Genomic DNA, 14,520 nt, shown 5'->3' on the forward strand with positions numbered 1-14,520 from the left:
GCGTTTTCCCCTGGTCTGGCAGCTGTTTTTTAATTTGATAGCATTATCGAAAACATACCAGACCCAAGCAAAAAAAACAGTCTCCCCTGGCATTTTGAGAAGACACACTTTTTTCTGCCTTTTAAAAGGAAATTATCATTGCCTCCCTCCCTACCCTCTGAGACCCTCGGACCTTGCACTGACCCTTCTTCATCCAGAACTACCCCTCTGGATGGATCTAGTGAATGGGCTCCCAGTTGTTGGCAGCTGGGAGAGGGAGAGAAGCAGATCCTCAGATAGTGGAATCACCCCATCAAACAGACAAGGCTGGAACACCTTCCTTCTCCACAGCTGGCTGCTGTTAGTAACTATTCCATGCTGGCCTTTGTGGTCCTTGCCTGCCCTTCCTTATAAAAAATTCTCCTGATGGGAGAGGTTCCTGGGACATCAGGGACACAGCATGATGGGCCCTTCCCTGCATATGCCCTCTATCTCCCACACGTGAGGCCTTGGCTTCTTGCAGCCTGCCTCAAGAATTCTTCAGAATGTATAAGGAACATCGCTGCACCCCAGTTTCCTTTTCTCTAAAATGGAGGTAAGTATATCCAGCAGAGGCAGCCTTATATGAAGAAAGAGCACAAGCTTTGGACTCAGGCATGCCTGAGTTGAAATCCTAGGCCTGTTTCTTAGCATTGAAGTTTCTATACTTCAGTTTCTCAACTAAAATATAACTATAATAAAAGTTACCTGCAGAGGATTAACAGGATTAGCAAAATGAGAGAAAGTAGATAAAGCACCTAGTGCTGTGCCTGGCACAGAGTAGGTGCTAAATAAACAGTCATCTGTTCCCCAGCCTGGCTGAAGAGCCTGAGCCCCTTCCTCATTGAAAACTAGGGGCTGGAGGGGCTTTGAAGAAATTGATGACTCTTTAGGGGCAAGGTTCAAAGGGTCTTCTCAGCTTCTTACATTCTTCCATATAAATGCTGAGTGAATGAATGGATGAATTAATGAGTGACTTCTCTCAAGGAGGAACTAAGGGGCATGGCAAGTACAATGAACAACACAAAAGTATTGACATAGGAGCCAGACCAAAGGAGTTTGTGGTTCACCTCGTCTGACAGGTGACTTCTCTGTCTCTTCAGAATACTGAAGAAATTGAGCCAGAGAAACTCTCAGCTTGGAAATACCAAGCAAAAGAGAGCGGGAATGAGAGACCATGGTGAAAACACAACAGCAATGAACTACATGTGATCACAGCAGCCAGGTTCGCATGCCCTAGGAATGAGGTTAAAGGTTCTTTTTCTAGAGAAACTGAACTGCCCCCAGGGAAAGGATCTTCAAGTCCTGACATTTAGGAGTTCCTATGAAAAATCTGGCTGGCCTCCTCCCCCAGCAGAGAAGCCACCAAACTGAGCCCTTCCATGCCCCGATAGCATCAGATCAGCTTTCTAGTGTCTCACACTTAAATCTAAATGGATTCTTTAGAATCATAAGACAGCTGAAGGAAAGCATTTTTTGTTTGTTTGGTTTTTTTTTTAGAGTCTAACTGTCGCTCAGGCTGGAGTGCAATGGCACAATCTCGGCTCACTGCAACCTCCGTCTCCCGGGTTCAAGCGATTCTCCTGCCTCAGTCTCCCGAGTAGCTGGGATTACAGGCGCCTGCCACCATGCCCAGCTAATTTTTGTATTTTTAGTAGAGACGGGTTTTCACTGTGTTGGCCAGGCTGGTCTCAAACTCCTGACCTCATGATCCGCTCACCTCGGCCTCCCAAAGTGCTGGGATTATAAGCGTGAGCCACCGCACCCAGCCTGAAGGAAAGCTTTAAGGTGAAACAGAAATCAAAACAAACAGAAAGGAAACATCAAGGAGATAATGCAGGGACTAGAAGATAACTTTTAAAAATTATAATCAGTATCCTCAGAGAAGTAGGACTTCATCACATCCATGAACAACATTCAGATGCCAATAAAACAAGGAACAACTGGAAAAGAGAATCTAGAAATAAAAATGATGATACCCCTCCCCCATGCTTTTTCTTAAAAGGGTTAAACCATAAGCTCAGGGAAATCTCCCAGAAAGCAGAACAGAAAGACAAATAGATAAGTGATAACAGAGAATGGATGAGAAAATAAGAGGATCTATCGTGGACATTTAATATCCAATCAATAGGAGTTATTAGGAAGAAAAGACAACATGCGATACGGGGAGGAGAGTAACCAAAACCAACTCAACCTGGAATGAGAAACAAACGGGTCCAGGAGGTGGGAACGTAAGAATTTTTTTGCCAAATTATGAACTGGCTTCAGACCAGACCAAGTCTAGAGCTCACCGTGCCACCAGGCTCTGCTCTCCTCCCCATCTTCAGATCTGCATTCTCCGGCTCCGCGTAGGAGCAAGATGGCGGCGCCCGCTCCAGAGCATGCGCCTCAGCTTCAGAAAAAAGCCTATCACGGCACTCCTATGCCACACACCTGTGCCACGGCTGACCTAGAAGGCTCTATGGCATAGTGCTAAGAGAATGAACTCTGGCGTCAGACTATCTTGGTATCAGTCCTGGTTTTGCCACTTATGAGCTGTGTCGCTTGGGCATGCTACTTAGTGCCTTTGTGCCTCAGTTTCCTCATATGACAATAGGGATAATAATGATGGTATCACCTCATCTGGTCACTGTGAGGGTTAATTGAGTTAACATGGTAAAATCCTAATAACGAAGCCAGGATAGAGGAAGCACTTTTTCAGTGACAGCCAGCATTATTATTCTCAGTCCACCCCTGGACAAATCACTGAGGCCAGGGCCATGCCACATGGGCCAGTTGGCTCAGGCCTTGGTTATGTGCTGCATCCTGGGTGAGGGGCTGGAGCCCCACTCGTAATAAAATGATTGACAGTGGGGAGGAGGCATTTCAGAGAAGGAAATCCAGGTACAATTACCGGAAGAGGCGGGTGGGGAGCTGCTGCACGGGATGTCATAGCATGATTGGCAATGGACTATTTGCTTCTTTCAGAGAAATCTCCTTCCTCGCCGCTATCTGGTATTCTGGCTCCATGGCTCTGCTGAGGCCATTATTATACTGTATTGGAAGGCTCGGGCCTTCAGCAGAACAGTCCAGAGGGCCGTGGGCACCGTATTCTCGCCTGTGCCCCCACCATCAACAAGTGGGGAAGCTGTGTTCCCTATTCTTTCTGTCAGCACATCATCATCCAGTTTTGCCCCCTGACTGCCGGGAATCACTCAAACTTACCTCCCAGGAACAAAGACTAGTTTTCAGACACGATCCCATCTAAAACCATTTTAGGAAAACAAAAATTATTCAGCTATGCAAGGGCCATTTGAGCCGATCTACACCTCTCTACTTCTTAACCCAAAGCATCTGCACTGGGGTTGCTTCCCCTCACCCCAGGCATTCCTTAGTAGGGAGGAGTGCCTGCTTTGCAGCCAGGAGACTGCCAGATCCCTTCAGGGGGATGCTTCCTGAGCAAGCGGGAAGGTCTGCCTACAAAAATTAAGTCACCCACCCAAGTCTTATAGCCAGGAAGAGAGAATAGAAATATGTCAAGAAGGCGCATGAGAGATGAGATGGGAGGCAAACGGGAAGGTCAGCCATGTTCTGGTCTGTGCCCAGGATTCGATGGCACCAGGGTGCTGAATTGCAGATGGGAACAGGACTGGGAAAGTCTACAGGATATTGTGTGAGGATGAACATTTAGCAGGGGAACTCAAGGGAGGGGAGTTTCTATGTCAAATGTAATTGATTTTTACAGTAATGCTCTTTAAAATGTATAAATGTGACATCTTTTCCCACTCTGTGCTTGACTACACAACTGTAATTCACTCTGTCACTCTTGGTACTACAGGAATAAAATGCTGGTGTTTTATTATAAAAAAAACTTTCATTAAAGATCATTTGAAAATATGGAATAGAGGAGGGATGAAAATACAATCCAATTGTCCAATATAGCCATTGTATTACGGTCTATCTCCTTTTGATATTTTTTTCCTGTTTCTATTTTGTTTGTTTCTTACATAGTTGTAATCGTGATATTTATACAATTGTATGTTTGTTTGTTTTATCAAAGGCATGCTCATGCATAAAACCTTTTCTATTTTTACCATTATTTTTTGAGGAAATTGAGTTACTGAGGTTTGAGCAATTTTAAACCTTGGTCAATATTGCTAAATTGCTGTCCCAAAGAGTTACTCTAATTAAAACTTCATTCACATTGTATATAAAGAAGCTATTTCCTTTAGCTAGACTCATAGCATATACTAACAAGTGTTTCCCTAAACATAGAGCAATGAGATATTAGTGCTTTTAAATTTCTGGTCACATTAGTGCTGTATACACCAGCACTATATATATCTACCATTTTATTCAGTTGTGTGTTTGTTTATTTGTTGATTCATTCATTGGATATTTATTGTGTGTTTGCTATGTAACTTCTTTCGTCTAGGCTCTGGAGTTAAATAGCTTCTGAAGAAGAGAAAAAGCAAGAAGACTTTTTGTTTCTAATTTTTTTTTTTTTTTTTTTTTTTTTTTGTAGAGACTGGATCTCATTGTGTTGCCCAGGCTGGTCTCAAACTTCTAGGCTCAAGCGACCCTTCCACCTCAGCCTCCCAAAGTGCTGGAATTACACGTGTGAGCCACCATGCCCAGCTTAAAGGCTTCCCCTGAGAGTATTTTCATCAGAGGACACAGATGTATTTTTGCATAGCATCCTCAATAAAAAGAGCTAAGTCACATTTCCACCTCAAGAGAGAATTCATTCTATTAAGAACTCTATCTAGCTATCTGTCATCTATCTATCTATCTAGCTATCATCTATCTGTCTGTCTGTCTATCTATCTATCTATCTATCTATCATTTCAACCACGGAATTAATAGCAGAAACCATGAACATTATATCTGAACTTTTTGGATCTTTAAAAACCAAGCAGGACTTCTGCTTCTAGGAAGATGGAGTAGAGGCACTTCCCCCTAATTTTTCTTGCAAATTACAACAAAAACCCTGGACATTATAAAAACAACAACAAGAAGATTCTGAAAAGTGGAGAAAATAAAGCAGACTGTCCAGGGACCTTGCGACCTGAGCAACAACATGGCAGTGAGTTCCCTGGTTTTTCCTTTTGCCTCATATATGTAGACTTGGAGCTAAGGAAGCAGGAGCTCAGAAACACCAAAGGATGTAGAAAGGCCCCAGTAAAAACTTGCTGTCTCTACCCAAAGGATGAAGAAAAGGACAAGCAAGACAGAAAGCTTCTAGATAATAACCGCTCTGCTCCAACCAAACACCACAGGAAGGCTGCAGCCCCACCTGCATCCATGGCAGCAGAGTGGGGAGCCTAGACTTCCAACCTCACCAGGCCTCGCCAAGGCACCCCTCCTTCTTTCTGCTATGGTAGCATCAGAGGAGGCCAAGGAAGGAGCTGGGATTATCCCTGGGTGGTAACGAGCCCCCCTTCTGCCCACGGGGTTAGTGGAGAACATACAAGAAGCCTGGACCCCTAACTGTCAATAGGGAGGCTCCCCTCCCCTTCCTGCTGGATGGTGTCAGAAGAGGCCTACTGGAGAGTCAGGACTTTCAGCACTGCCCAGTGATAACAAGGTGATGTTCACCACAGTGTCAGGAGAGACCACTTGGGAGCCCAAACTCCCACCCCTGCCTAGCAGTAATGAGGAGTCCTTTCCTTGAGTGTCACTGGAAGCAGAGCAGGGAGCCTGGACACCTGTCAGTGATACAGTGGCACACCTCCTTTACCCTGCCAGAGGGGTGTCCTAGAATACCAGCTAAAGCAGAAGGTTTACATAAGATCCAGTCTTATAACATATTACAAAAATATTCAGGTTTCAGTTAAAAAATAAATAAATAAATAAATAAATAAATAAATAAATAAATAAAAATCGGTCTTCATACCAAAAACCAGGAAGATCATGAATAAAGGAAAAAAGATGTCAACACTGAGAAAACAGATATCAGAATGATCTGATGAAGATTTTAAAGCATCCATAGTTAAAAGTGCTTCAATGAACAATTATGAACATATATAAAACAAATGAAAACAACACATCTCAGCAAATAAATATAAAGAAGATATAAAGAAAAGTCAGATAAAAATTTTAGAACTGAGACATACAATAATTGAAATAAAAAACTCAGTGGGGCCGGGTGCGGTGGCTTATGCCTGTAATCCGGGCACTTTGGGAGGCCGAGGTGGGTGGATCACGAGGTCAGGCATTCGAGACCAGCCTGGCCAACATAGTGAAATCCCATTTCTACTAAAAATACAAAAAATGAGCCGGGTGTGGTGGCAGGTGCCTGTAATCCCAGCTACTTGGGAGGCTGAGGCAGGAGAATTGCTTGAACCTGGAAGGTGGAGGTTGCAGTGAGCCGAGATCATGCCACTGCACTCCAGCCTGGGCAACAGTGCAAGACTCCATCTCAAAAAAAAAAAAAAACAAAAAAACAAACAAAAAACAGTGGATAGGCTCAATGGCAGAATGGAGGGGACAGAGGACAGAATTAATGACCTGGGTGACAGAACAATAGGTGTCACCCAGTCTGACCAACGGAGAGAAAATAGACTGAATAATGCATGCTCAGAGCCTTAGGGACCTGTGACCTATAACAAGAAACCTAACATTCCTGTCATCAGAGTTCCAGAAAGGGAAAAAGAGAGTGACTGAAAAAAAAATACTCAAAGAAATGGATGAAAACTTCATAGATTTGACAAAAGACATGAAGCTATAGACTTAAGAAGCTGAGCAAACCCTCAAGAGAGTAAACTTAAGTAAAGCTACTCCAAGACACATCATAGTCAAACTTCTGAGGACTAAGGACAAAGGAAAAAAATCTTAAAAGCAGTGCAAGAGAAACAACAGCTCATATATAAAGGAAAAACAATGGAATGACGGCAGCTATCTCAACAGAAACCATGGAGGCCAGAAGGAAGTGGCACAACATTTTTCAAGGCCTGAAAGAACTGTCAATCCAGAATCCTATGTCCATTCCAAATATCCTTTAGGAATGAAGGGGAAATCAAGATATTCTCAATTAAAGGAAAACTAAGAGAATCTGTCCCTAGCAGATGTACCCTAAAAGAATGGCAGAAGGAAATTCTTTTATTTATTTTTATTTTTTTATTTTTTGAGACAGAGTCTCACTCTGTTGCCCAGGCTGGAGTGCAGTGGGACAACCTCGGCTCACTGCAACCTCTGCCTCCCAGGTTCAAGCAACTCTCTGCCTCAGCCTCCCCAGTAGCTGGGATTATAGGTGCCCGCCACCACGCCCAGCTGATTTTTGTGTTTTTAGTACAGATGGGGTTTCACCATCTTGGCCAGGCTGGTCTTGAACTCCTGACCTCGTGATCCACCCACCTCGGCCTCCCAAAGTACTAGAATTACAGGTGTGAGCCACTGCGCCCAGCCAGAAATTGTATTTTTGTTGTTGTTCTGTTTTGGTTTTGTTGTTGTTGTTGTTTTCTTAGCATCTACATTAAAGGCGCAAACTGAAGAAAATTCTTTAAGCAGAAAAACAATACATAAGAGAGACTTAGAATATCAGGAAAATGGTAAGCAACAATACAGATAAACACAATAGACTTTCTCCGCTTGAATTTTCTAAATTATGGTTAGTGATTGAAGCAAAAATTGTAACATAGTCCAATGTTCTAAATGTATGTAGAGGAGATATTTAAATGGGGGGAGGGTAAAAGAATGTAAAGAAAAGTAAGTTTTCTACATGTCACTTTAAGTAGTAAAATGACACATGTAAAATGGTAGAGCCACCCTGGAAAGCAATTGGCAGTTTCTTAAAAAACTAAACACATAACTACCATATGACCCAGCAATTGCATTTATGTTCACACAAAAGCCTGCACATGAGTGTTTATAACAGTTTTATTTGTGATAGTCAAACCTGGAAACAGTGAATGGTTAAACAAACTGTGGCACATCTGTTCCATGGAACACTACTCAGCAATAAAAAGGAGCAAACTCAGCAGAAAGGAAACAAACACGCTACAGCCTGGATGAATCTCCAGAAAATTGTACTGAGCACAAAAAGCCGATCCCAAAAGGTTATATACTGTATGATTCCATTCATACTGGATTCCTCAAATGACAAAATTATAGAAATGGAGAACATATTTGTGGTTGCCAAGAATTAAGGAAGGGGTGGGAACAGGAGGGTGTGGGTGTAGCTATCAAAGACCAACACGAGAGATCCTGTAGTGATGGGGATGTTCTGTTCCTTGACTGCACCAGGGTCAACATCCTGGTTGGGATATTGTATTATAGTTTTGGAAGATGCTATCATTAGGGGAAAACAAGGTCAAGCGTACGCAGCATCTCTCTCCATTATTTTTTACAACCTCATGAGAATCTACAATAATCAAAATAAAAAGTGTAATTTAAAAAAAAGTGTTAAGGCCGGGTGCCATGGCTCTATAATCCCAACACTTTGGGAGGCCAAGGCGGAAGGATTGTTTGAGCCCAGGAGTTCAAGACCATCCTGGGCAACATAGTGAGACTCTGTTTCTATTTAAAAATTAAAAAAAATTAAAAAGAAGTGTTGAAGGCAACATAATCTTTTCAACACCACAATGGCAGTTTGAAACTTCAGCCCTCTGGGACAGTATCTCACTAGGCCCATTACTGGGTGTTTAGCCCCAGGGACTGTATTGGTAGTGCTCTCGATAAAAGCCTGTTTCAGAGGCTTTCAGAGAATTGGCTTTGCTCTGACAGAATCAAAAGGAAACCTAATCGCTGGGCATTGTCTGTCCATGGATTTCCAATTCCCCCCTGGGAGGCTAGGGAAGGACTGCAGGTCATGCCTGTCCAAAGTGATGAGCCCCGCTGCCCAGGGAGGGGAGGGAGAGTTTGAGGGGGTGGTGTAGGGCTGGCCTCAGTGGCTCAAGTCCCACAGGACTGAAGCAGGCTGAGGGTCCCCTGCCCCCAGCTGAGGGTATAGCCCAAGAGGACAGGATGGGGCATGGCCATTGACGGCAAGCCTGAAACCAGAGATCCAACAGGCATGCAAATCAAGGAGATCTTGGGGAGAGATCCTGTGTCTCTCGCATGCCGGGGAATCAGAGTGCAGGAGGTAGTAAGGGCTTAGCCATGAGGGGGTCTCAGGTGTCTGTAGTTAAATTCCTGGGCTCTGGCCAGTATGAGAAGGGAACAAGGTAACCGTCTCTAAAGGGACAAAGATGTGGTGGATGCTAAGCCAGGTGCCCCTGGTCTTTTCTTAAAGGGTTTTGGAAGTGCCTATTCTTGTAGCCTGTGGGTTAATGGGAGCCCAGGAACCCATCCATGACAACCTCGTCAACAGCCCAGCCTTGGGGTCCTGGAGCAGGTCACGGGATGGGAAGAAGGTGGCGCAGGTGGAGCAGAGGCCGATGGTAACTGCACGGAGTCCAGCAGGGGAAGTCTAGGGCCACAGTTGACCACCTCCCCTGCCTCAAGGTGGGGCCTCCAGGCTACAGCTCGGGCACCTGTGTGCCTCCCTCTCTGCTCTTCTCACAGTTCATCCCCTCCACGAAAGCAGACCTACCCAGCCTCACTGACCACAGCTTCAGAGCTAGGCCTGGATGCCTACCCAAGCTGGGCCAACACATACTCTCCCCTGGGATTTGACAGGGCCTGAGAAGCACAGCGGCAGGCAGGAGGCATGGGAAGGCACAGGAGTGGTAGAGCTCCGTGCCCTTGCTACTCAGTGTGTGGGCCACATACCAGCAGTGTCACCCAGGGGTTTATGAATGTGGAACATCAGGATCCACCCAGGTCAGTTGAGTCAGAATCTACTTTTTTTCCTCCAGATCCCACAGGACTGAAGAATCTACTTTTCAACAGATCCCCAGTGATTTGCATGCTCATTTAAATTTGAGAAGCTCTGCTCTGGAGAGGTCCCACAACACTTATCCCCAAGAGGCCTGGGCTGCCCAGTTCCTGCTGCTCTGAGAAGGGGGGTTCCATGCTCCCTTGGATTCAAAGGCTCCTGTTGACTTGCCTTTTTCTAACTCTGGCCAGCTTGGTTTCTGTATTTCTTTTTTTTTTTTTTTTTTTCTTTTTGAGATGGAGTCTCACTCTGTCCCCCAGGCTGGAGTGCAGTGGCGCAATCTCAGCTCACTGCAAGCTCCGCCTCCCAGGTTCACGCCATTCACCTGCCTCAGCCTCCCGAGTAGCTGGGACTACAGGCACCGGCCAAAATGTCCGGCTAATTTTTTGTATTTTTAGTAGAGACGGGGTTTCACCGTGTTAGCCAGGATGGTCTCGATCTCCTGACCTCATGATCCGCCCGTCTCGGCCTCCCAAAGTGCTGGGATTACAGGCGTGAGCCACCACGCCCGGCCTCTGTATTTCTTTTAACCAAGAAAACCTTATCGATGCATATGGGCATGTCTGGCGGGGACAGTATGATTCAAGGGGAGGCTGACCTTGCCCAGAGCATCAGGCAGTTTGCCATACAACCAAACGCCACCCACAGAGGGCCAGTCCTTTGTGTTCATGAATGTTTTGAGTCAGGGGAAAAAATAAATAGGCCAGGTGTGGTGGCTCATGCTTGTAATTCCAGCACTTTGGGAGGCCAAGGCAGATGGATTGCTTGAGCTCAAGAGTTTGAGACCAGTCTGAGCAACATAGTGAGATCTTGTCTCTACAAAAAATAAAAAATTAGCCAGGCATGGTGGTATATGCCTGTGGTCCCAGCTATTTGGGAGGCTGAGGCAGAAGGATCACTAGAGCCTGGGAAGTTGAGGCTGCCGTGAACTGTGATCACACCACTGCACTCCAGCCTGGAGGACAGAGCAAGACCTAGTCTGAATAACAAATAAAATAATAAATAAATAAATAAATAAATAAATAAATAAATGCTCTGAGTCTTGTTAAATGAAAATCCTCCTGAAATGAAAGTTTCTAGTCATTTATCCTTTAGTATGAAGTACCTTCTCAGATTCTTGCCAAAGAGACCACTTTCTAGGTTGGACATAGGAGAAGTCACAGAAACCTTTCTATTTTTACACTTTGATTAAAGGCCTGGCCCTGCTTCCTCAGAGAAGGCCTGTATTGAAATTGCCCTGGGGCTCTCTTTTTTTATTTTTTGTTTTTTGAGACGGGGTCTTGCTCTGTCGCCCAGGCTGGAGTGCAGTGGCGCAGTCTCCGCTTACTACAAGCTTGCAACCTCCGCCTCCTAAGTTCAAGGCAGCTCTCCTGCCTCAGCCTCCAGGGTAGCTGGGATTACAGATGCCCACCACCACACCCAGCTAATTTTTTTTTCCCTTGAGACGGAGGCTTACCCTATCACCCAGGCTGAAGTGCAGTGGGGCAATCTCGGCTCAATGCAACCTCTGCCTCCCAGGTTCAAGTGATTCTCATGCCTCAGCCTCCTGAGTCACTGGGATTACAGGCGCCTGCCACCATGCCCGGCTATTTTTTTTTTTTTTTTTTTGTATTTTTAGTAGAGACGGAGTTTCCCATGTTTGGCCAGGCTGGTCTTGAACTCCTAACCTCAGGTGATCCACCTGCCTCGGCCTGCCAAAGTGCCAGGATTATAGGCGTGAGCCACCGCTCTCTTTATTAAAAGAGAGCTCCTGGGGCTCTCTTTTAATAAAGTGCAAAGTCCTGTGTCTTTTCTCCTCTGGGAAGCCCTCTCTGCCTTGTCCAGCCATGGTCACCTGTCCCTTCTCTGAGACTCCAGAGCAGTGATCCTTTACCTTTTGTGTGTGTGGACACCCTTACAGAACAATGTTTTCAAATGCATAAAATAAAAAACAAAGGATTTCAAAGAAATTAATCATATTGAAATGTAAGCATCAAAATATTTAAAAATGAGTGATTTAGTAACATATGTGCTTATTATTTTTCTTTTTATAATCCTTTGTCAGAATATATGTGCTTCCTAATTAGCATAGTAAGATCTAGTAGCAGGTCTACCAATCTCTTGTCATTTCTTTTTTTCTTTTCTTTTTTTTCGAGACAGAGCCTTACTCTGTACCCCAGGCTGGAGTGCAGTGAGGGATCTCGGCTCATAGCAACCTCTGCCTCCTGGGTTCAAGCTATTCTCATGCCTCAGCTTCCCAAATAGCTGGGATTACAGGTGTGTGCCACCACACCTGGCTAATTTTTGTATTTTTAGTAGAGATGGGGTTTCACCATGTTGGCCACGCTGGTCTCAAACTCCTGGCCTCAAGTGATCCGCTTGTTTCAGCCTCCCAAAGTGCTGGGATTACAGGAGTGAGCCACTGTGTTGGGCTCAATCTCTGTAATTTCAAAATAGTGATGGCTCTGTCACCCAGGCTGGAGTGCAGTGGCGCAATCTCGACTCACTGCAAGCTCCGCCTCCCGGGTTCACACCATTCTCCTGCCTCAGCCTCCCGAGTAGCTGGGACTACAGGCGCCTGCCACCACGCCCGGCTAATTTTTTTGTATTTTTGGTAGAGACGGGGTTTCACTGTGCCGAAGTTTTTATTATCAATCCTGACAATCATTGAACCCCTTAGTTCTCTAAATACAACATTTGTCATTTGCAGATGAACCACTAGATGGCAGCAGTGTCCCACAGAATGTCCTTTTCCAGGCCTTAGTATCCCATCCAGCGTTTTTACGTGTCACTTCTATTTCATTCCTGCAAAAGCCAGGGACTCCTCTTCACCTCTCCCTGTATCAAATGGCCACCAGAAAAACTCCACAACACACACACACACACACACACACACACACACACCAAAATCACTCGAAAATGAATAAGAATGTGAAAAGAATCAAAACGCTCAGACTTACCTGCTTTGGGGAAAGGAATTATTAGCCTTTCCCCAAACATAAGTGATGGTCAGACAAGGGAGAGGTGACGGTGGTGCTGTGGACCCTGTAAACCCTGAGGTGTCCAAAGCAGTTTGCACCTAGACCTCGGAGAGGGAATCCACACCCTGTCAGCTCCCTTGCCACTGTGCTTTCTTGCACCAATACAAATACCTCCTGAAAAATTCCAAACTGGTAGCAGCTGAGCAGACGGGAAAAGGCATTTTCCCCACCCTTTCATGAGGATGGCTAACCAGGGGAGACGGCCACCCCAGGGGCGGCAGTGAGTGTGGGGATGAGCAGATGAGCGACATGGGATTCAATGGCACACAATCTGAATTTGGACAACCGGGTAGATTGAAAGGGCCAGACCCCGAGGGAGAGAGAGGGAGGGCGCTGACTGTTTTGCTCCCTGGGGCTTCCATGGGAACATGAATCCTTAAGTTTTAATTTCAGCAAGTCCTCCAGAAGTTACCAAAGCTGAGAAAGCTCTCCTGCTACCATTCGTCTTCAAAAAGTCTGAGAAAGCTAAAAGTCCAACGGAGGTGAGAAAATAAGGTAACTTTGCTTTGTAAAATGTTATCCATCCTCTTGCAACACAAGCACCAAAGAGAAATCAAACAGGTTTATTTATTGTCAAGCCTTGAGAAACAGACTAAGATAGTAGTGCTGTACCATTCTATGTTGTGAACTTTTTTTTTTTTGAGACAGGGTCTCACTCTGACACCCAAGCTGGAGTGCAGTGGTCTCAGGTCACTGCAGCCTCGACCTTCTGGGCTCAGGTGATCCTTCCACCTCAGCCTCTCAAGTAGCTGGGACTACAGGCGCATGCTTCCATGCCTGGCTAAATTTTGTATTTTTTCTAGAGACGGGGTTTCACTGTGTTGCCCAGAACTCCTAGGCTCAAGCAATCCACCTGTCTTGGCTTCCCAAAGTGCCAAAATTACAGGCAGGAGCCACTGCACCTGGCCTGGTGAAAACATTTCAATATCCTCAAGGATCTCTCCATATTGTGAATGGTATCAGGAGCTTCAGACTTGGGATTCAAGTCCCAGGCAGGGTTCTTACTAGTTACATGGCCTCTCCAAGCCCCAGTTACCTTTTCTGTAAAGTGGAGAAAGTCTGGCACCTACTTCATTGGGTTGTTATGGAAATTAAATAGAAAGTGCTTGGTGCAAAACCTGGGGCATTTATTGATGACTAATTAATAAGTTGTCTATTTTGATATGTTGCTAGGCGTGTATTCATTCAACCATGCCTGCTGGATCTCTGAGGACATAAATTAAGATGAGTAAGACCCAACCTCAGGCTTCAAAGAATAGAATATTTACTGTGCTATTGTAAAACTGGGAGATAAAGGAGTGTATATACACCCACTGATAACATATTTCATGATTCTTAGATGTACTTTTTCGTAGTTTAACATCTTTGACAACAGTTTTTATTTCTTTTTTTTTTCTTTTTATTTATTTATTTATTTTTTATTTTTTATTATACTTTAAGTTTTAGGGTACATGTGCACATTGTGCAGGTTAGTTACATATGTATACATGTGCCATGCTGGTGCGCTGCACCCACTAACTCGTCATCTAGCATTAGGTATATCTCCCAATGCTATCCCTCCCCCCTCCCCCCTCCCCACCACAGTCCCCAGAGTATGGTATTCCCCTTCCTGTGTCCATGTGATCTCATTGTTCAATTCCCACCTATGAGTGAGAATATGCGGTGTTTGGTTTTTTGTTCTTGCGA

The sequence above is a fragment of the Pan troglodytes genome, chromosome 12, assembly GCF_028858775.2.
Source record: "Pan troglodytes isolate AG18354 chromosome 12, NHGRI_mPanTro3-v2.0_pri, whole genome shotgun sequence".
NCBI classification, from domain to species: domain Eukaryota; kingdom Metazoa; phylum Chordata; class Mammalia; order Primates; family Hominidae; genus Pan; species Pan troglodytes.